The sequence below is a fragment of the Rhyacophila brunnea genome, unplaced genomic scaffold (genome assembly GCF_057557595.1).
Source record: "Rhyacophila brunnea isolate RB1 unplaced genomic scaffold, BYU_Rbru_1.0 scaffold_8, whole genome shotgun sequence".
In the NCBI taxonomy this organism is placed as follows: domain Eukaryota; kingdom Metazoa; phylum Arthropoda; class Insecta; order Trichoptera; family Rhyacophilidae; genus Rhyacophila; species Rhyacophila brunnea.
Genome location: NW_028233350.1, coordinates 46897538 through 46922778, shown reverse-complemented (window position 1 = coordinate 46922778; position 25241 = coordinate 46897538). Strand labels below are relative to the sequence as shown.

Below are 25241 nucleotides of genomic sequence, written 5' to 3'. Positions count from 1 at the left end.
GACGAATATATTTTTTACTTTACAATATATTATAATATACAAAAAGTATGACTAGATACTGTATAATTATTAAAATTATTATTTAGACATGTCTTAGAATATTCTTTTTAATTAATAGTTATATTATATTATTAAATATTTGAATAATTAACCAAATGTGAATTTAATTTTATACAATGTCTTAAGCCAGTGATTCCCAACACGGTTCCATGAATTCGCATAATTGCTTACGAGACCGTGCAAAATTTTGAAAAAAAAAATGTAATATATATGTATAATAAATTCATGTGACTTATTAATACAGTTATGAAGTATTTTGAAATTTTAGTTTGGTTAATATTTTATATAAATAAAATAAAAAAATACTACAAAAAAATATACGTATACACTCTGTTTATTTGTAACTAGTAGGTCAGGCGTAAAGTGAAAATGTTTGTTACTTTTTTAACCCTTGTCGAATCTAATGTGTCAGGTAGGGGTTCTCTGAGATTTGACAAACTATTTCAAGGGTTCCTTCAAATAAATAAAGATCTAGAAGTACTGTTCTACGCGTGAAAATGGTTTATATTCTTTATGACATCCTGTTAATTAAATACTTAATAATATGTTTTTTACACTAAAATTTGACGGCAATAATATGACAGATTTGATTCATAAAAAATTAAGTTCTAGTTATATTGTAACTACTTATTGTTATAATAAATATTACAAAATAATATGAATTAAAATAAATTAATATTTTTCGGTATTGGATTTATCAAATAATTTGCTAATCGAAAAACATTAATTGGTCATTGAAATCACGGTTAATAATTTACTTGTAACTACCGTTATAAGTCAAGCGTTTTGTTTATTCTCGGTTTCTCCATATTAAATTTGGTTACATGTAAATTGTACGTAAAACATTTCACCGTGGCATAGTTCGCCGTGAGCTTTCTATCGGAAAGAGATGACCGTATACTGTACGGTCTCGCTAATTTTATTAGATTCAATATGAACATTAATTCAATTTTCATAGCTGATTTTGGCAAAACTCATGGATGAATGAAAACCTAATCTAACCTAACCTAAAAAATTATCCAGTATATTGGCTATTTTCAAAATTTGTTTGCTGCTGGCTTCCTGTAAAATGTAAACCGACAAGAACCGTGTTTTATTTAAACATGAATTTTATGTCAGTAGGTACTATACGACCCAAATAGGTCGGGCTGTCTTTAATATACGGCCATATATTTCCGATACAACATTTAACGGTGAGGTGTGATACGGCGAACTGCATACGTACAACTTTCCGGACACGATTAAATTTAATGTTAGTAGGTACCTTATGTAGATTATTATTATATTTTTGATTAATAAATTTCATTTTAACTCACATTTTGATACATTTATTTAATAATATGTATCCTAAAGTATCATGGTCAAAGATTACATGGTCGAAAAAAAAACTAAGTTTCATCATTTTTTAATAATATGTGATGATGGTTATTATCTATTTGTCAATTAAATTGGCGTTTACATGGTACAGCTCTATTATATTGATTTCAAAAACACGGCTTAGGTTAATTCCACGATATTTAATTTATATTTAGGTTATAAACTCATCATCATAAAAATCCAAAGATATACAATTTTGAAAAACTAAACCAAACGTATACAACTTCACGTCAATGATGAAGAGAAGGTGTACTGTGTAAAACTTATATTCTTTTCTCCACACAATAGTGGTATAGTTTCTTTTATTATTATTTATTTCACCACTAAGATTTATTTATTTAGGTTTTAAAATAGTTTTAAGAAAGTACTATGAAATAGGTTCAAATCTACACTAATTTATTCTGGACTCATGATCTACCAGATCTACCTGAATCTACACGAATACCTTTATTACATACAAGCACACTACATAGTACATAGGTATGGGTTCATGCGTTGAATCTTCAATATCACTGATCTATGTAAGTTACTTGGCAAATTGTGAATCCCACTACTTTATACCTAGTAACAAAACTTTTGCCTGCCTGACCAAGGAGCAAGGAACTAACCTGCCATTGGTGATGCCAATTGGGAGGGCATTAACTCTTTATTCAACCAATTCATTTCGGATGTTGATATATTCCACCTACGTGAGAATGAGTACAGGTGGGCGTTTTATATATTCTTAAAAAATAGAGTCCACTTAGCTCATTCGGTGTACTTCCATGCTTTATAATTTTTATAATTTTTGTACCTTTTACTTTTCATACTGTTTTTGTGGTACTGCATATATTTATTTCTTCTTTGCAATGTTAAATACTAATTCTTTGTTTTTGAATGTCATGTTGTAAACGTATTAAATTTATAATTTGTAATGTTGAGTATGTAAAAAAAATTAGAAATAAAATAAATAAATGAATTTGAAAAATATATGGATGACTTCTCGACAATATTATTGCAAATATACACCATTTTTTTGATGTGATTCTGCAAAATAAAAAAGAAATAATTAACTTTTTTTATATATAAATAGCTATCTAAATCTAAACCCACGGTGGCCGAGCGGCTTACGCGTTGGACTGTCACGCTGTGGGTCCCAGGTTCGAATCCTGGGTCTGGCAAATACGCATATTGTTTTTTCAATTTGTGTGTGAGTCAGGGTATGGACCTAATAGGTTGAGCAAGTGGCTGACATCCATTTCTCGTAAAAAAAAAATCTGTTAATACAAAAACCTCTACTCTGTGGAGGCCCATATGATCCTATTAGGATCGGACATGGTTGGGGAAAAAAAAAAAAATCTATATTTGTACTATTTTACAATGTTCTCTTTGTTGCATGAATTATTTTTAAATTATATTGATTACCTAACTATTACATTAATAAATACGTTGTATCATTTAAGTCCTCACATAATAACGTTTAATAAATCTACAATGTTGTTACATGCATGTATTTTTCTTATATTTTTCATCTTTATTGTTAGAGTAAAAAAAAAACAATTAAAAATTACTCCGTAAAGTTATCTTACAACTTCTTTCCGTTCTTTTGATAATTCATTACTGAAATTATATTAAACTTTGAAAACTTAAAGTTTATGCTTGAAATTAGACCTTAGGTAACTTCCAAATTTATTTTGAAAACAATATAATTTTGTTAAAATTACGGCACTTTAATGCCGGTAAAAAAATGTTTAATCGATATAAACTTAGTATGAAAGCAGTAGAAATAATTTTTATGACATGACAAAAAATGTGTTTTTATCACAGCGTGAACATGCAATATGGCAATTAATTCAGACATTCTGCCCATTTGATGTCTATTTGGAATTTACTGATATTTTATATTATCAAATGTTTAGAAATATATGTTAGGGGTGATTTAACAGGTGTATCTGGAAAAAAATACGTTGGATTAAGTAATTAATTTATATCTTTCTACAGTAGCACGAAATTTTGTCTAATATTGATTGGATTCTTTCTGTATTGAAAATATGTATACATTATTATATCTATGTATTGCATTGTACATCAGTAACCTGCACTTTTTTATTTGGCAATACGATGACGCAGTATTCAGTAGAAATCATGTTTTAATATTTTGAATATTTTACAATACACAAGATTTGACAAGTTTTAAAAGGATACATGTCAGAATTTATCTATTCTAAATTGAAAAGTATGGTCAATCGCCAGTTTTAAATGGAAATAATGCGAAATGGATCTGTCCAAAACTGGTTTTGTTTGAAAGTTTGTAAAAATTAAATGGGTTTTTTGGCTCTCAAGGTATCTAAATATTTTTTTTCGAATTGTTTCTGTAGAAAACCGACAAGAGCTTAAGAATTTTTTGATACCAATATCGCGAAATTTCGATTTTTGACTTGTTACCGTTGAATACTGGGTCATCGAATATTGTCTTTGTGAACGACGCAGATGACATTCTCATAACAAGATGCAGAATCTTCCAAAGTATGTTTAAACATAAGTTTCCGGAAGATAGAAACGATTATTAACTGCTTCCTTAAACCAAAAACGATCCTCATCAATGGTGCATCAATGGAGTGGATCAACAAGTACGTCAATTTCGGGTAAAAAATGTTAATTAATGGTGGTAAACGCGATTGCTCGCAGAAAAAAAACTGGCATAGGGCGCGTTTGGGCGTCTGAATAGTATTTAAAAAAGTGACCTCTCATTATGTCTTAATCGTAAAGTGTTGAACCAATGTGTGGTTAAGTATCATTGACCGTTAATGTAAAAAAAACATGAGTAGTGTAATGTGTCATTGAAAGGTGCATATTAGACATTATGCGGAAACACTACAGCACAAACCAATGACAGGTAGGCAGACAAGATTACGTGATGTTATAGAGGTCGTTAGCAGAAAAAAATAAATTGTCAATGCGCTGGATATGTCACCAAATAGACAAACGCTATCATACAGTGGCACCCAAGAGGCACTAAACGACCACAAGGGTGTCTTAGAACCTGCTGAATAGACGAATTCAGATAGGCGAGAGGGAAGTATTTATCAAAAAGTTCATGTTAGATCTTGCGGCTGGCCATTTTTGTAAAATATCTGTTTTAAAATAGTAAAATATTATTTTATTATACTTAGTAATTAATAATTGTAAGTATACTACTAATGAAACAAAATTCAAATTTAAGTCTCATATGTTATGACAGTCACCTTTAGATTACTGTGGTCTACTTCCCTACAACAAGCTTTTTTCGCTATTTTGACTGACACCAAAATATCTCGAATGTGTCGATTTTATTCCTGTCGGATTCTCCAGTCAAGATTTCAATACTGTTTTACGGTATCGTTTTAGGGGTTGATGACGATGTAATAAAGAAGTATTGAAAGTTGGGTATGGTTTAAAATAGCTCGAAGTATTTATTCCTAAATTAGCTGCGAGATATTCGCCGCCGGGAGACATTATATTATAAATAAAATATGTTATGATAGAACCGATTTCAAATTGGTTCGGTGTTCGCAAGCAAAACCTTATTGGCAAATGTGCAATTTTATGAAAGCGAATTCGGGCTTTCCCCGTTTTCAATATTGATTTACGTTTCGAAAGCCTTCGGTTAATTCGGCATAAGTGAGGTACGATTTCGCGTTTATATTTTTGGCGCCCGAAAAAGGGTCGCCCGTCGAGAGGAGGAAAAATTTAAAGGTCGACAGAGGTTCATGAAAAATACAACTTTGGCGGGATTATTTTTGATAAAGGGTATGACAATTTTAATCAGCCGTGGAATTAGGCGGGGAAAAACGGACTATAGGCAACCGACTGAAAAAAAGCGCCATCTAGGTATAATAAACTTAACGATGCTATTGTTACGGTAAATCTGTTTTATTTGTTTGATCAAGGAATAATTTTCTTAAAATGTTATTGAACACATTATTATAAATTTTACTAGCCCTAACTAAATTTGACAACAAAAATAAATAAGTATATTAAATAAATAAATTCACAATATAACGATACATTATTTCAGTTGATTACTTGATTGAATTGAATATATTATATGAATTGTATTTATATTTAAGCAGACCCTACAATATTTTGATAGCCATTTATATTTTACTAACTTTTATTTTAGAAAATCAATACCTTAATGCATCTAAGAACTTTACATACCTATATATTTTTATTTTAGTAAACTTACAAATTATAAAAAATATAACGGTTGTGCGATTTTTAGAAATCCGACTATTATTAGTCCTGCATTGAATTTTATAAATAGTTCTTTAAAGGATGTTGGAACATTTAATCGTTTTAGCGTTTTGTTTTTTAAATTAAAAAATATCTTTTTTAATTACCTATTTTTTTTATTCAACGAATAATTCACAAGATTTAAGAATGTAACATTCTAATTATTGAACATACATAATTTTGAAAACACTTCTGAGAAAATATTATATTAAAACCAATAGAAAAATATTTTTTGGAAAAAGCAGGAATCGAACCTGCATCTCTCGGGTATCACGCTCACGCACATAGAAAACTATCCTAAAGTAGTCATACTAAATTGCGACAAATTTTTAACTAATGGCTTTTTAATACTCACTGAAGCGCTTTCCAAATTGAGCTACTATTGACGATCGGCTTTTGTATTTTAAATGAAAGTTGGTATTACTTTAATAACTAACCGACGTCACGGATCACTCCAAGATTTTATGTTGTAACTTACTTGAACTCGCTAATCATTTTTAATTGTAGCTAATATTTCAATGTAGCTCAATTTAGAAAGCGCTTCTTTAAGTATTAAAAGCCATTAGTTAAAATTTGTCGTAATTAAGTATGACTTCTTTATCATTGTGGTCAATGTGCGTGGGTGCGATACCCGAGATTTTCAAAATAGATTTTTTCTATTGGTTATAATATATTTTCTCAGAAGTGTTTTCAAAATTATGTTTGTTCAAAAAATATCTATTTTTATAAAAAATAAAAATGTGGATAACTTTTTTTCTATTAATTTTATTTATATGGAATCGAACTTTGATGCGGCCAGCATAGCAAAGCTCGAGTCGATATAAATAAAAAGTATTTCAACTTATATTCATTTATATTTTCTAGAACTGATGTTTTTTAAAATTAGAAACAAGATATTAATATGGATGGATGAAATGAACAATCATTTTGTCACTTTCTAAAAAAACCTAACTTCAAAAACGCACATTTTATAAGTTTGTAAATTTTTTTAATAATAATATTAATATTTTTAGATAGCACCCATTGTTTAGGTATTTAAAATAAAAATTATCAATTCATTGTAAGTTTTTTAATCCACTCGCAGTAGCGCAGGGTGCTGACCCTTCATCCGGGGGTTTCTTCAAGTTCGATTCTCGGCGAGGTCACAATATATTTAAGTATGTGATTTCAGATAAAGCGTGGGGGTTTGTAATTGCTTATTTTCTAATACTAAACACACTACTGTTATTGGGCCTCGTGGCAATTTGTTGTGTTAAAAAGAATATCTTATTATATAATAAAAAAAAAGCATTGCGATTACCCCCAAGTAGATGGAAATTGTTTATCTTTGTAGTATTGATAATGGTGTGACAAATAAAAAACAAAAGTTGCCGATTTTAATATAATTTATTTCGTTATTTTATAATATATATGAAATTATAAGCAAATTGTTTCTGCTCGTGACACATTGATTTATGAGTTTTCTTCTCTTAAACAATTATTTTCTATACGAATTTAAAGGATTCTATTCGATGGCATATTGAGTAAATACTAATTATTTCCCTAATCCTCTACATAACTTTTAAGTGTAGAGGTTAAATGACGTAAGGGCTTCTTTTTCAACAGTTCAGAGGGTTTAACCTTTGGATTGGAATAAACGATGCAAATGTGCTTACAGTTGCGTGCTCGGGATTGAATCGAATGGGTTAAAAAATTGCGAATAGATTCCTTAAAGGGCGAATAGGGCATAACGTATTCAACCTTTCTAGTTATGGCTCACAACTATTTATTTTAAATTTATTTGTGATATCATATAATATATTAAAAGAGTAAGGGATATTTTCCGATATATTATGTTTCTTTATTGCCATTCCAAATTCAAAATGCATTATTATGATATGCACTCATTTATACAAACCTTTAAAAAGAAGCAAATGAATATCGTACTCATTTTATATAATAAATTAAAAAAAAAACAAATGAACAACCCATATACTGTCACTTGCATACAAACTATGTTTATACGACAATTTTATTCTTGTATATCAGAAAGAGTCATTTTATAAACGTTTTATTAATAATTATTGATTGCTACGAATTGAAAAACCTATCGAAACAACGTTGGTGTCCTCAGAATTTTTGAAAATGTTTTTCTCTGTCTACTTGGTTTTTTACCGAGCTTAGTTAGATATAAGAATTATTATTGCGTATGTAACAAAATTCCATGTGAAGTTGACAAGCTAAAACAAATGCTTCAACGAAATTAAAATACAGTACTTACCATAGCATAATTTTATGATACTCGTACTACATCGAAGCAATTGGACCTACCTGTAGGGATGTGATGATATTATTGGTTCAGCAGAATAATTAGGGTTCCCTCAGACTTTTTAAAATGTGTTTTCTCTGTCGACTTATTTTATTGAATGAATAAATAAGAAACCTTATACAACAGCATAATGTACCTAGTAGGTTTGGATTGTTTTATTTCCGCCGAGTGAGATTTGTCGACTCTTTGAAACTCTATTAATCATTACGTTAATTTTTTCCTTTGGCCTAAGTAAGCCACTGTGTGTTTTTGTACCAACAATATGGGGCCGTTTTTTGTTGGATTGCTGTAATCCTTCTCGGGTTTTGAGGCCAAACCAAAGGAATTTCAAAGCAAAAGCTTTCACATAGGATTCAAATCAAAGGCAAAATTTAAAAATACTCAGTCAGCAGTTTATCAGGATTGATGCTTAAAGCTTGCGAAAGGAACAAATAAAAAAAGGATAAACCCAACGGATTTATTTTTATTACGAATCAAAAGTAGGCTCAAAGTACCCACATAAGATGAAAACAGAATATTATTACCGCGGTTTTATTAAATCAGTTGATTTTTTATACGTCTCGTTAAAATGGCAATTTAGTTGGATTTATTGATGCATTCAATTGCTAAACAATCGTTTTGGATATAAAGCTTTCTCATTTCTTTTCTTCAATTGACTGTCGTTTTTTTTCAATGTTTATTCAAATTATATCTAATATTGTGTATTACTACCAAACCTAAATACATATCATTAAAAGATAGAGTAACAGAATAAATTACTGAGTATTATAAATTTATTACTATTAGTTCACTTCATTATACAAACTAAACATGTCCACCAAATCGATCGCACTATAGGGCCTTAAAGTTTAATCGTGGAAAAATAAAAAAAATGCTATTTTTACTAGCTTACGTGGAAGTCGTAGTAGAAGAATAGCGTTTAAAATATTTTCTAATATTTATCAGTTAACTTAATTCGTATATTTATCATTCAGCGGCGGAGAAAAAGGAAAAGAAGATCTGAATTCCCTCGCTTTAAACTTACCAGTTTCTCTTACCATCGCGCAGTAGGCTCTTTGCATACTGGGAGAATAGTTTGGCGATAAGCAAAATAATTGCTCAATAGAAAACCACGACGAATCGGAAATTGAGCACTAACACGATTACTTCAATCACCGAGGGCTACCGTATCCGTTCACGAACTCGAGTGTTTGTAAAGCGGTCGTACTAATATACCTGAAATATTAAGTGGATACATTGACCAATTTCACCGAAAAACATCATTGTCGGCAGCTGTGGCACCGAAGTATTTGAACCTGTCACCAGTTCGACGGGCAGACCGGAAACTCGCAGAGAAGTGTCGGCGTCAATGTATGCAGTAGGTACTGCACGTGGATTTGGTCTTCGCTGCATTTGGATGAAGACCTACACGGTTCGAGCTCGCGGCGAGTCTGTTCATGGTTACCTCCAACAGCTCGATGGTCGAGTCAAACACGACTGCGTCATCCGCGTACTCCAAATTTCACATAATATAATTAGGCAAGTTAACAATATGGAGGTAATAATATTGGTTGAGCTTTTGTGGACTGTAATTTTGAAGGATGCTTATAGTTCCGGATCTGGAAGGGGGAGGCAATTTATACGAGAATACCAGGCACTGACCTTTGATGTTGAGAGGGCTGGCGCGAACTGGAACTGGTCCCAGATCATGCACTCACCCACTACTAAGTAAATAGTTTTGGAATGTCACTCTCAATGTTACACTTGGGTTAATATGGATGATAATGACGTTTGTAAGAATGATCAGACAACCGGTAACACAGCTTGAATAGATGTTCTGATTTACTGAGCTCATATTGAGTTCTTGCTTAAATGACGGCCACACTGTAGCAAGTTGAATCTTTCGTTGTCTACTAATAACTGAATACGTGTATTAATTAAGGCGCTAAGTACCAAAATAATAAAAACTGACACACACGCCAATAACTTCAACTATAGTCTAGGTGCCTTAAGCAAGTCAAAAAAATACAGCAAAATAATTAAACCTGTCGACGTTGTAAGTCCGTTGGCGTGTTTTATTTATAATGGTGTAAGTAGCACTGCAGCGGTCAACGGTATTCAATATAAAATAGCTGACGATAGTGTGTTGAAACTTGCGAGTTCTTAGTACCCAAAATTATAGAAGCTGCCGTGATTGCTTCACACTGTAAAACTACATTATTCAAAATGTCTGCTTCATGAAATTTTACTGCCATGACTCGGTATTTTGCAACTACAGGCAATACTACTTTTTGGTACTTAGAGCCTTATTTAATACACGTATTCATTACTGACTGTCCTTAAACCACGGTCTGCTGATGATCCGTGCTTGTTAAGTGCCTGGATGACAATAATAATAAAAGATAGTAGGTGTAACATATTTTTGAAGGTTTAATGATGGGATTGGGAACATAATCGGCCCAATTATATAATAACAATATTTTATTGTATTTCGTGAATTTATATGTTGGTAATATAACGTCATCTGTTTATTACGATATATTAAGCGTATGAAATTACTGCTTTTGCCAAGACGCCATAATATAATCAATATTCAAGACCATACAAAACAAACATATTCCGAGGTGAAGGCAGCTGTTTGTTCGTAATATAATAATATTTAACATAGATTTTTAAAGCAACTCATAGGCGTGAAATCGCGCAAATTGCTAATAAATTTATTCATGCCTACCAACATAATAATTTACATAATTGGCAGTTCGCGCGTTACGATTGCACATACGCCGAATTTATTTGTGTGATTTTCCGACATTGTAACGTTTATAAGTTATAACGTTGTAACTCTGCATGTTGTCGGGTTAATAGGTACTAACCGCCAATTCATCTTCATAACATTATGCCATGTGTATGTACTATATTTTGCAAATTAAACGCGACGCACGATTCACATTTTATTTAAATAATTTAATGATACACGATATATAAATAATAATAATTCTTGTGTATATTATAAATATAAGTAATTTAATATTATGACGAAATAGATTAATAAAAATAATTCAGACAGACCCAATAAACTACATTTTGAAGCAGGGTTTTGAATGTGTGATTATCATAAGAAAATAAAAAAAAAACAAACATTATAGACGTGCAATAGAGTGTCACAACCTTCAAATACACCAATATTGAATGAGCGTCAGTGCATAAACCGAGAGCAGTTGTCAAAACGAAGTGTTTATTTTTACCCCATATTCTTTCACACTCGACATCGGTTGCCTATTATTCCACACCCGTTAGGTATTTCAGTTCCCGTTAATTCTGTGCCATAATAACCAACAGATAGTAAGGAAATCCATGTTGACGGTATTTACTAACTACGAATTATTCTTTATTTACATAAATAACACACTACTATTAATACAACGTCTAGACGCACGCTACTCTACTCGCACCTAACCTCACCACTCCACCGCTATTATTTGACCGCTATTGATAGTGTGTTATTATTTAAAAGTTGTGTCTTGTAACCTTGAAACCTTTCTACATAGCCAGATGAAACACTACTAAATTGGTAACAATAATGTCGTCTATAAGGTACGGTTAACATTTCTTAACGAAGAATAGGTACTGGTATTTCCTTATCGAAGACATGCACCATGTCGAAATTAGCCAATCAGCGAGTTTCACCTTTCACTACGCCGGTTAAAAAAATAATGGTAATTTTAAATACAACTATCATTAAATTGTTTTAAACGGACGATAAATTATATAGTACAACTTAAATACATTGAGTGAGGTTTTTTACCTGTACCGTAGAACATAGCAAATTAAAAACCACTGTAACACATTTTTCTTCTCCTTTTGGGACCGATTTCTATCCTATGCTGGTGTCCGAATTTTAGTAAATCTCTCCTTACTGGGTCAATCGTATCAGATCATCAACATCTTGGAAAATGGTTGCATAGAAAAAAGAGTCTCCTACTGCATACGTCTCGTTGCTTTCTACGTTTCTCTTCATTATGAGATGGAGTAAATTATACATTTAATTGCAAAAATATGGCCGAAAAATGGAGAGTTATTCTGCAAATGCTGCTAGCTATAAGTTCTTGTAGGTAATTGGATAATCTTAAAATATTCTTATTGATAATGTTATCAGTTCAGAATATCTTTATCGTACGTTAATACAGCTTTATCTTTAAAGCTTCGAATTTTCTGATGGTTTGTTTCTTTATAGCAAGCATGTCCAACTTCAAGTGGGCTGTGATGTTATCCAGTATTAAAACTGGCAGTGATTTAACACACTTTTCCGTTGTCATTTTTCAACAGAAAAAATGAATTATATTGGAATGAGCTTATGATAAAAACAAATTAAATCATAACTAGGGAATCCATTCCCGAGCCAAAATTCTGATCCCGGGATTTCGGGATTACAATTTGACAATCCCGGGATTGGTATTTTTTCCATTGTTAATATAAAAATTTAATATTTACAAATAACATTGATAAAATTGGTCAAAAATAAATCTAGTATAATTAATTTATACTATGTAAGACGTTTATTGTTAATATTGCATACGTTCAATCTTGGAAATACATAAGTTTAATAGAGTAAATAATATTGTAATATAAATAATAATGTGAATTTAATATGAGATTGCTATTTCTGATAGTAACGAATTAATGAATGGGTTAGCGAGATTTAAAATAGTAAAGCAAATCATGGTATACTTATGGTATATTATCATAAATCTAATTAGTCAGCCAAATATGAAACTGCCGTAAAACGTACGAGATCATGGTAGAATTACTTTGTTAATAACGCGAAGCATTGTTTTTTCCAATCTTTCTCATTTTTATTAATTTATGCGAAAAAATAAAATGAATCGGCAACTTACACATGGGTACAAATCAAACTTCATTCAAAATCAGTTTATTTCTAATGTAGTTATTTGTTATTAAAGGTATTTTTATTGTGTTATATTTCCATTTTTATTTTATTTTCCATAAAAATTGATAAAAAAAATCAATCCCGAAAGTTTCAGGATTATGTTTATCAATCCCGGGATTCATAAGTATCGAAAATAGCTTGGGATTGGAATCCCTAATCATAACTGATTCCAGAAAGCCTGGAAAGTTTATTATAAATCAATATGTATTTGAAAATAAATAATTACCTAGATCGTTATCGACATGAAAATCTATACAAATGTGGAATAGATCAGTTCATCACCAAAGCTAAATGATATTACATAACGCTTTAAATCGTAAAATACTACTATATTGTAGAAAATCATAAAATAATAATATATTAGTAGTAAATATTTATGAAGTATTATTTTTGAAGTGTGTCTAATAATATCGCCTACTTCGAAGTATAAAGTATCTGGTAAAATGCTGAGAGTTATTTCCTCTATCGATCCACTTAATCTGCCGAACCATAAGTTATAAATGAGCTTCGATATCTATGCCGGGCGTAAAATTTATTAAGAAAGGACAGACCAAAACAAAATAAACTTGGACGGGATTAATAATATTACAAAAATGTTTTCTTATTAAGGCTGGGAGGTTTCGCAAATAGTCGTCTTTGTGTTTCCTTGGAGGAAAGGTTTTATGGGGTGATTTGTTTTCTCGGATCTGTTGCTTCTAGAAATGTGATTCAGTGGGTATAAAACCGTGGCCTAGGATAACACTTGTATATTTGTCATAGAATTTTCAATAGCAGTTTTCTTTTGACGTACATAACTGTCATCATTCTGTAAATGAGGCGTTGTTATCAAATTATCAATTATTACCATAAGTACTAAAGTAATGATATTATTTCTCATACATAATTTTGAAAACACTTCTGAGAAAATATATTATAACCTAAAAGCGGCAGGTTATATGAGCATATGGTGAAGCAAGCAAGTTTAGTATGGTGAGGCAGGCTGGTAATCAATTTGCGGCAAAATTTCCACGTTAACATTATATTGTATGGGTACGTTATAATGACCAAAGTAAATCCTTTGTGATGCCCTGCATTTTTTTTTATCGCGTCGCTATTTCTCGTAAGTTGTCGGTTATTGTTGGCCTGCTTCATTCAGTTGTATGAGAAAGCCGATTCCTTGTCCCTCTTATATTTAATACCTCTTTGATTATATGATTATAACAAATAGAAGAAAATCTTTTTTGAAAAAGTAAAACACCCCCCAGGAATCGAATCTGCATCTCTCGGGATTCGCGCCCATTCACATAAACCACTAAACTAAAGGCGTCGTACTTATTACTTAATTTAAATGTTGTAATTAAAAATTAATTAAAAGGTACACAGTGATTGTGTTATTAATTGCGACAATTGTTAACTAATGCCTCTTAATACTCTCTGAAGCGCATTCCAAATTGAGCTACTATTGGCGATCGGGATGTATGTTCAATAATTAGGATGTTACATTCTTAAATCTTGTGAATTATTCGATGAATAAAAAAATAGTGATATATCTGTAATTTTAATTAACTTTTCAGTGTCTATAAGAGGAATCTTTTTCTGATTGTGTCATAGGTAGATCTATACACGTACCAATTCCGGATTGCAGCGTTGTCTACTGCTGTATTAACCATTGATGTACTTTTATTCTCTAATAATGTTATAGTAACTTCTATCGGTAAGCGGCCAAGATCCAAACCGGATTATTGAACCAATTAAATAAAAGTACCTTTTTACCGTCGCGGAGTAGGCTCTTTGCACCAGTACATTCAACTTCTTCAGTCATGCGTATTTGTTTTAATTGTGCAAAGACTATATATTGCAGATAATGTTGGTTAGTTTTTAAAATGGATAACAGTCAAAAGATATTCGTCTAGCTACAAAATATCTCAAATTATGCCATTAAATTATACATAATTTCGACCATATCCGATCCTAATAGGATCATATGGGCCTCCATAGAGTAGAGGTTTGTATTAAAAGATTTTGTTTTTTACGGGAAATGGATGTCAGCCACTTGCTCAACCTATTAGGTCCATACCCTGACTCACACACAAATTGAAAAACAATATGTGTACTTGCCAGACCCAGGATTCAAACCTGAGACCCACGGCGTGATAGTCTAATGCTTAAGCCGTGCTGCCACCGTGGGTGCTATACATAATTTCAGATGTTTTATAAAGAGAAAAATATTTTTTATCTTTTGTGGTTTGGTTTAAGTAGGGCTAAAGGAATGTTAAAAAACTTACCAATACCATATTGTGTAAAATGTGTTCTTAATTCAACGAAAACAATTAATAAGATAACAATTAATAAGTATAAAAATGTGATATATTTTTGTCGGATCCCCCATAGCATATATATCTAAACTATTATGGCTCGGTTAACGCAGGGGTTTATTGAATTTTAAAAACTAATCAACATTATCTGCAATTTGAATTTTTAGTTCAATGAAAACAAATAAGTATGACTGACATAGTTTAGTGAGCACTAGCACTATTTGTGTCGGATCATGACAGCTGCCATAATCATAACCCCTCGCCAATGCTTTGCACAGTAATATAATGAGGCGATCAGTGCAACGAGTGTCCAAAAAGACTCAAATATTATTTTCATGGAGAATGTAAAATTTTGTAGGAATTCTCTGCAATCGTAATAGGCAAGTAGTGTAGTTGCTTAGTTTGAAACACCTCATCGTTCTCAGCTGAATATAATATGTTTTTTTCTGACATTGGCAGAGTAGTACGGTAGATCACTACCAGTTTTTATACTGGATAGTTACAATAGATCTCAGTCTACTTAAAGTTAGACATGCCTGTAAGACTAGGGATTACAACACCGAATGAAAACGTCAATACCAGTTTTTCGGTATTTATTCTTGAATACCGGTATTTATTGAACATTAAAAAAGACAGAAGTAGGTGCTTATCAATAAATAACGATATTACAATCTTTTAAGAATATTATTTTAAAGCAAAAACCTACATACGTACATTTATTATGTTGACATTTAAAAATATGTATTGATCATAATTGTAGAACTCGTGATTTTTTTACAAATAATTTGAATATATTTATAATTTTAACTAAAGCCCTCAAAAGTTCATCAAGTGCAAATAAGTCCGGCTGCAGGAAAAGCTTCTTAAATTCAACGCTTGTACAGTCATCAATAATTATAGAATAATTGAACATTTTTGTCACGGATGTTTTCTATTTCCAAATAATATTATGATAATCCATCGCGACAATTTCTACTTATATAAATATATTATTTGATGAAATTTGTTTTATTATTTTCACCTCTGTTGGATTCACTCAATATATTTGCATTTAAGCAGAACATAACTTATAATTCATTTTCAAAAACGTAAACGAGTGTGCTTTCTTAATTCCGAAAATTCCGGTATTTTGGATTTTTAAAACCGGTATTTCGGTATTGATAAATAATGGAATACCGGTTTTGAAATACCGGTATTGCAATCCCTATGCAAGACCCTTTTATATTCATAAAAGATATGTGACTGAAAATGTATTTTAATACATTTATAACAACGTATACAAATGATAATAATTTTAATATATAGTTGAAAAATGACAATACAGGTATTTTAAAATATTGGCAATGTGAAGAATTCTGTTAAAATGTTAAAAAAATAATTTTGCTATCACTGGCTCGGTCCGTCAAGGCAAATGTATTGCAAGTGGCTGAAGACAGATGTCACCAGAGGGGCACGGGAAAGGGAAGTGACGACACGGCCTACATTATCACAAGACGCTGGCGGAGGACGGGCAGAGGTGGGGTACAAAGGGGGGCGCTAATATCGCTCGCCATCTTGCCCTGGAAGGATGAAGTGATAATGAAAATATCCTATTCATTTTGTCTGACAACATCTGGTTATAAAATTCCAGAATAATAAATGAGTCTCGGGAAGTACGGGGACCTGTGGAAATATATTTTTGTGTAATCGAAATTGATGATCCACCTCGTTAGATGAGAGGATTCAAGATGTAAATTTATTCCCGAATTATATTATATATCCCAGAAAAAATGGCGCGCAAAAATGCGTTTTTCGGGTGATAACTCCACAGGGGTGTTTACCTACGGGAGCTGCTCTCTGTGATAAGAATTTGTTATGTCGTAACCTGCCAAGGACGTTTTTAATAAAGAATTAAATTATGTCAATAATATTACACAGGTATGTTGTTTTTGAGATTCGAGATTGATAATTAATTATACAAATTAAAAAAAAAAAAACAAAAATTTAATTGAGGTTTTCTATGGATTTTGTGAGCGTATAGTGATATATAATAAACTTAATTATTTGGCTATACAACCCAGTGTGGAAGAAGTGTCATAACAGATTTTTATTACAAGAAATGGAGGCTAGCCGTTTGCTAAATCTATTTGCTCCAAACACATATTGAATAATAAGATGGGATTTTCGCGGTACCCGGTAAGCTATCGCTGGTACCAAATAGAATAGTACAAAACTTAAATAAATGAGAATAAATAAATATTAATGCATAATCTGTTCTAACGCCATTACAATAAAGGTGATATTGCTATAAATTCCCCATGCTTTTTGTCGGGTCTGCCGAATGGTTTGGTTCGAACGGGTTCGCTCAAATGAACATTGATACTCGAAACACTGTTCTGACGCCATTACAATAAAGGTGATATTGCTATAAATTCCCGATGCGTGATATCGCATAATGGAAAGTCTACCTATGCATGTGCAAATGTCGCTAAGTACGAATTTACTTGCTAGCTACTGTACTGAGTGCGTAGTCCATTAATAATGTCATTGATGAAGACAGTATAAAGAGATTCATTAGCAAAAAGACAGCATCGATTGAAAATATGAGAAATCATCAATAATAGTCTCAAGAATTTGGTAAATTGCGAGTACAAAAATAAAAGTAAAAAAATAAATATCAAAGATAATTTGAAACGGAAAAAGAAAAACAGCGACTTTCACCCGTATCGGAATATGTTATTCGCGGGTAAAAATCAATAAACCAATATACAATTCTCGAGAAAAAAGTACTTAAATTCGAGAATTCTTGACTCTTGAAAAACGAAAAAAAAATAAAAATCTTTAGGGCGCAAGTGACTAAATTGGTATGTTTGTGAGTGTTTCCAAAATATATGTTGAAGAAAGAATGTTATATGAATGGTATATATTCTTAAACCTTATGAATAATTCATTGAATATAAAAATAGTTCATTTAATTATTAGCAAGTATGATAAAACTAACATTTGGAAAGATTTGGATAATCATAACGGTTACATGTAAATTGTACGTAAAACATTTCACCGTTGCACAGTTCGCCGTGAGCAGATGCAGTCTGCAATTTTATTATATTCAATATGAAAATTAATTCAATTGGCATAGATGATTTCGGCAAAATTCATGAATTCAAGAATGAAAACCAAACATAATCTAACCTAATCTAATCTAACCTAACTTACCAACCGAACGTAATCTGATCTAACAAATAATGCAGTATATCGGCTAATTTTAAAATTTGTTTACTGCTGGCTTCCTGTAAAGTGTAAACCAACAAGAACCTCGTTACATTTAGACATGAATTTTATGTCAGTACTATACGACCCAAAGAGGTTTGACGATCTTTAGTATACGGCCATATATTTCCTATACAACATTTCACGGTGAAGTGTGATGTGGCGAGTTTCCGGACTCGAATCATAACCACATTAGTCATAGTAAGTACTTATTATTAGAACCTTAATTTAAATCACAAAAGCGCTAAATATGCCGATACGCCGAAATGGCCATATCTCGAAAGCCTTCAATGTCCAGGCTTCGGCTCAGTAGACCGGTACGGATACATATTATAATGTCGCATTTCACCACCCTTCTTCGAGTGTCTAGAGTTTGGATTGCGGGAGAAACGAATAAATGCCCGCTATTTTACGTATAATCAATAAAAATCTTGTTTGTGATATTTTTTGTAATCAAGCATGTCAAAATAAATTTGATGTAAGTAGAATATTCACAAAAGCTCTCCAATTAGCGCAAGTACTGCGGAAATCTTCCGGAAGCGGACCGAGCTTTCAGAAATTATTCATTGGCCGTGAATTTAATTCAAACGAATGGTGCTCCTTGCCTAGTGGAGTCCGCTAATGGATATTCAGTTTTGTTAAGCCCGCTCCATTCCCATCTTTTGCGAGACTTTAAAATTAACGTAAAACTTGAAGTTTTTTAGTTTAATTCAAGTAGAGAAATATTATCGTGATTATACTTTAGTTTATGCACGACTAAACTTGAAGATAAACTTACGACATAATTAGCATTTCCCAAGAAGCTTTTTAAATTTTCATCACAAGCAAGAGTAGGATAGGTTGTTATCTGCAGATATTTCAAATTACCACTTCTCTTGAAAATTTATCCAGAATTGCTAAAAAACACATTTAAAATTAAATGCCATTATTTTTTAATATGACATGTCATTACTGCTGTTACTGTGGCATTCGTGTTTTATTATTTTATTATTTATTTCTTATTTGGAACATTTTTACACCACGCGGTGCTACAAGAATCTCTCTTCTTGGGTCATTCCAAGTCATGTCAGCATTCGGTAGCTCCGCCTTATATACTCTATAGAGATAGTATTTAACGGCTTTCCAGGCCTTCGGAATCCAGTTGGTTTGAAGAACAGGTATGTTAGGTTTAAATTCGTTTCAGGCGACCGCAGCATGTTGCCAAACCTGGTCCAACGTCGCCTTGTCATTCTTAGCGCAATGAGAGGCTGCTTGGCCCGTTCTCCAATCTCCTTGTTATTGCTAAAGTCATACCATCTAGTATTCATCGCAAAAATTTGTTGTCGAAGCGAAGTATACGGTTTCTCTGAGCCTTCGGAAGGTCCCATGATTTGCTACCGTACGGCAGCCCCGTAAGAATGCTAGCGTTAAATAAGCGGCTTTAGGTAGTCCCAGACACTCCGAATCGAGTTGAATTTTACTCCAACCATTTTCATTCGGACAGCGAGCGCTCTTTGCAAAATTCCATCACCCGTGATATGTACCCTCAGGTATTTAAAGCTATGTCGCGTTGGTTTGAAAATTAACGCAAAGAAAGCCAACGATTTTTACAATAATACCTGTCCTGGGCAAAGCATTGAGAGTGTCGACAGCTTCAAATACATGGGGGTGCAAAACTGCAGGCTATCAAAGTCAAACGAATAAGGCACTAACTAGCTTCCCATCCAGGGGCTTCTTGTTTGATTCCCAGCGAGGTTACAACACATTTAATTGATCAATTTATCAAATCTTGCCAGTTAATTATATGCTTGTCATACTGCAAATTTCAAACTTTTGTTTCACTACCACTAGGATTGTACTTGGATGGAGATATTTCTCTAAAGTATCCCGTCTAACTATTCCAATATGACGAAAGTAATAAAATACCACTTGGTACAAAAATAAAATTAAAAAGACACTAGAAAACAAAACCACAGAACTATGCAACACAGTGAAACGGCAATGCGACTTGCTAAATTTGATTACTGTGGAACAGTATTCAACGCTGATCAGTTAGAAATTAGTGGAATTGTGTATTGGTGGGTGATCTGTGAAATACGTGCACTCTTTTGATATTTGGTTATTTGAGTTGATTATAATATATATATATATATCTTAATTGAGACTTGAACATTGCAACGCGGGACAACTTGTGACTGTTGACAGTCCTGATGCTTGACTGGTTTTATCAGGTCCGCTACAAATTAATTTTCATATTTCCCTTTCTGCTATTTTATAATATTTAACACATAACGTTGAACAAATATTGGATAACCATTAGAAAAAATGTAACCATAGTACAGTGGCACATAAGAGACGCTAAATTGCCACATGAAACCCCTAATACCTGTTGGAATGACGGGTTTTAAAATCCCGTTGGAAATAGGTACCTATATGTCAATGAAAACTTAAACTGTTTTTAGTTATATATTAATTATTTACTAAAACTATTATTTTCATATTTATATTTTGGTTTTATGTGTTATTTGCATTAGTCATCAGCCTGAATCTATACACTGCTGGACGAAGACCTCTCCAAGCTGATTCATTCTTGCCAGCACTGTGCATTGCATTTACATGTAAATTTGCAGTGACGTCCCATGAGAGTAGGCACTAGGCAGATTGAGCATCGCTTGGGGGGGCAGTTACCCGAAGGGCGGCAAATCGAGGGGAATCATCATATATATAAATAAATACCTAAACTTAGTAATAACGGAAATATCTTTCCATTAAAAAAATCAGCTCACAGGTTGGAAACAAAATGTATTAATTATTATAAAAGTTTTTAACAGAACTATATTTTTTTGTCGGGTTCGCGATGTCTAGTTTTCTTTCGTTGTTGTTAGACGTCACGTCCAGCAATAACACGTCCAGATTTGCGAATTATATTTGAATTGTAGATATGTACATAGGTATCTAATTCAAAATTTATCGAAATAGGTATGTTTACCTGTTACTCGCGAGATTTGGAAGTTGTCAGGTGTATTTTTGAATATATCCGAAACCGTGGACTCGTAATATTGTCTATTGAGGCAGAGATGGAATTTAAATTAGATTTGGTATATATCCATACAACACATCTCATAGATATTGGTGTCATGGAAGGATGATAAAAAATACTGTACCTATAAAAATATGTGGCGGCATTTTGTCTAGGAACGTCACTGTAAATTTGCAATACTTAACTATTTAGTTTTGATGATTGACTGGTTACCATTGTAAGAATTTTAGCGAGAGTCATTAGGAAACTAAATTATATTGTACACTTAATATAAAATGTGGGAATATCAGATTATCGCAACAGTATAACTGAAAAAAATAAAAATATCTATTAGTAGTAGTAAGTAATGATTATTAGAAATAATATTTCGTTATAATTTTAGTGAAAATCAGTGCTTCTCAACATTCATAAAAATCTTTTCATGTATTCGGCTGAATCAAAAGATAGTCATATTACCGTGAGACTATTTTGTTTTGGGCGACAGGTTACGAACGCTATAATTATGTAGTATGTCAGATTTGAATATTACTGTTGAAAAGTTTCTATATTAATGCCCAATACTAGAAAAAGAGCAAAAAGCTGTCATAGCTGAGCGCAGACAACATAATTATGAAGCTAGCCAACATATTAAAATATTAAGTATGTAATTCTGGCCATTAAAAATAAGGTATTACATAGCACATAGCAAGAACACTACATACTCCATATAAATTTAGAAATGTAAATATTTGTAATAAGAGAACCATTTTGTATGAAGAAATACAAAAAATAATGAAGTATTTATATATGAAATATACATATTATATTATTATTTTTTAACATTACAATAGGTTGTGATGCGTAAATATATTGTGACCACACCAGGAATCGAACCCAGGATCTCTGGATGAATCCCGAGTCTCTTGTGCACAGGACTACGAGGGCCGAGTTCATAATATTGAACTATTACAAAAAAGCATCTTTTTGTTGAAGCTTGAAATATTTTTGAATAAAATGATAATTATGAAGATATCTATACAATAAAGGTGGGAGTATTAAGGTTGTGTGTATAATATTAACTTACAGATTGTGCTTAAGTGTAGCATTTGAACGCATAGAAACTGCCAAATTGTTTGATAAATGAACCATAATTTTAGAGAAAATCCCTAATAATTTATGTAGCCGAAGCAATCCTATCCATCAAAATATATTAAGCACTTAGTCTTGTTGTTATTTACCCCTCTAAATACTGAAATTTGCAGAATTAATTAGCACTGAATATTTATCATTAGCCGTTATTATTACTAGACAGGATTAAAAGGCCATTAGATTTCACAAAGCATCTATCTATTCCGCTGGGAAAATTATTTTGAGAATCCCCTTTATCAGCATTATATTTTGAATAGGTACTCTATGCAACACATTTTCCGAAGAGACTACTGTTTTATCATAATATATGATCTTTGTTTGTATATATCGGCGTTTCCTAAATATCCTCCAGTAAACTCAAATGATGGGGATACACGAGTGAAATACAAATAATTACAAAATAAAAATAACGTTTTTAAATTCTCTTGAACCATATAAACTTGACTTGACTAGCTTAAACGATCAAAAAAATTTGCACTTGACATGTCATATTGATTTCCATAGAAACGCACGTATATATTAATAATTTAGTTGCTAGGACCCCAGACCCCTAGCAACCAATAATGGTGTCGAAATAACTTTTCATACAAAACAGAATTAGCTGAAAATGAATTCAATTCTACTTAAAGATGGCTAAAAGTATTAAAAAATGCATTGGCATCGTGTTATGATATATTCTAAAAGTTTCAAATATCTAGCTAGTCGGGAAGTTAGTTAAAAATCGATTGCAAGATTTGTACCGGACAAAGAACCACCGGACAAATAAGAATACGAGCTAAGAAAAACGTTGTAAAATCGCAATGCTTTGAAACACCTGTTTTAATATCTTTACTAACAAATTATTATGGATAAAGTATTATTTCTTTATTAAATAAAGTAGATTGCCTAATGATTGGTGAAATTTGAAGTACATCGGTGTAAACGTAAATTTTTAATAAACCATTTCTTTTATTCAACGAATTATAACTAAATATTTGGCGAGAGCCGGGCGTCGGTTAGTAATTAAGGCCATTAATATTCCTTGATTTGAAAATACAAAAACCGATTGTCAAATAATAACGCAATTTGATAAGCATTTCATGTAGGACCTACTTAGTAGTTTAAATTATCGTAATTAGGTAGGAGTTCTTCAGCTTCATTTATTGGTTAAAGCATATTGGCGCAATATCCGTGGATATACGGGTTCAAATCCCGTCAGGCGTCGAATTTTTTTCAAATGTGATTTTTTCCAGTACCTATTATATCTGAGGTGTTTTCAAGTTATGTATGTTAAACGTAGATATAAAAAAAATAATTCGCATAAATCATACACGGATCGATAACAAAGGCCAAATCACTCAGCCGGAAAGTGACAGACGTGAGTTCGAGTTCAAGTTTGTCATAATTGCATTTTTATAAAACAAAATATAATTATTTGAAAAGATATATACATATTTTTAAATATATATTTGATTAGCTTACATGATTTGAAAACAACATAGTAATATTATATGCACCTACTAGAATAATTCTATGAAATTACGAGGAAATTAACTAGTAGTATTTACATCTTAAAGCGCATAATAAATTATGTTAGTTTTGGCAATCCGTATGTATGATTGAAATCAAGGTATCGATAATAGGTATTTATCTTAATTTATAGCCGACGTCGGGATCTCTCTAAATTTTAATTATAACGTACTTGCACTAGCTAATTTTTTAATTCACAAGATTTAAGAATATAACATTCCTTATTGAATATGCATAATTTGAAGACACCATTGAAAAAAATATGAACCCTGGCCCCGGTGAAACTAGAAACCGTATTCGTTGATTCGTGTGGTGTGTGAAAAAAAATCTTAAATATTCCTTTCTACTTCCACATGGTTTTTTTTTTTTTAAATTAAAGTGTATTCAACCCTGAACCAGGATTATTTTTGCTTAAAATTGAATACTTCACAAGAAATATTGAAGAGCTTTAATAATTATATTATGTAAATTATAAAAGGGTTCCGTGACTAAATTTAATTGAAAAACACTGGTGTATTATCGCTGTAAGATATCTCAATAGTGGGAGGTTTGAATATTTGGTATCTACACTATTATCATTATTTATGATGGTGTGGAACTAATTAGTTGTTAGCAAGCTTTAGTGATAGCAATAATGCCTTAAGACTGTCCACTAGTTGCGAAATAATCGGTTATATCTCAGAGGCGCAAATGTATGAATGCATTATGTCTACCAGATCTAATCGTCTTATCTTGTGGTTTTTTTTTTTTATTGTGGGAGTGATTATATTCATTAGCCTTCTTATTCTTAGTAAGTATATAGTTTGTCAGTGATATATTGGTAATTTTGATATTATAATAGTTAGTATATTATAATCAAACGCATGAATAAATTTGACATAGAGCGTCCTACCTCTAAGTCAGGCGTTCACAAACTTTTTCGTCAAAGGGACAATTTTAAATCAAAATTATTTGGCGGGCCGCTTTTTATTTTGTAAATATTTTCTGTTTTTAAAAAACATAAGGCAACAAAATAAAAAAATATTTCATTGTGTACCTAAACTTATTATTACTCTTATTAATATACTAAAAAAATATTTAATTTTTTTCACCATGTAATTTAAGCAATTGTTTGTT

General features: G+C 31.7%; 1 protein-coding gene across 2 annotated transcripts in view; it reads left to right on the top strand.

Annotated features, from left to right (window-relative positions):
* The window catches only part of LOC147064293 (uncharacterized), a 527685-nt gene that overhangs the window by 106941 nt on the left and 395503 nt on the right, over window positions 1-25241 (top strand). The window lies entirely within an intron of this gene.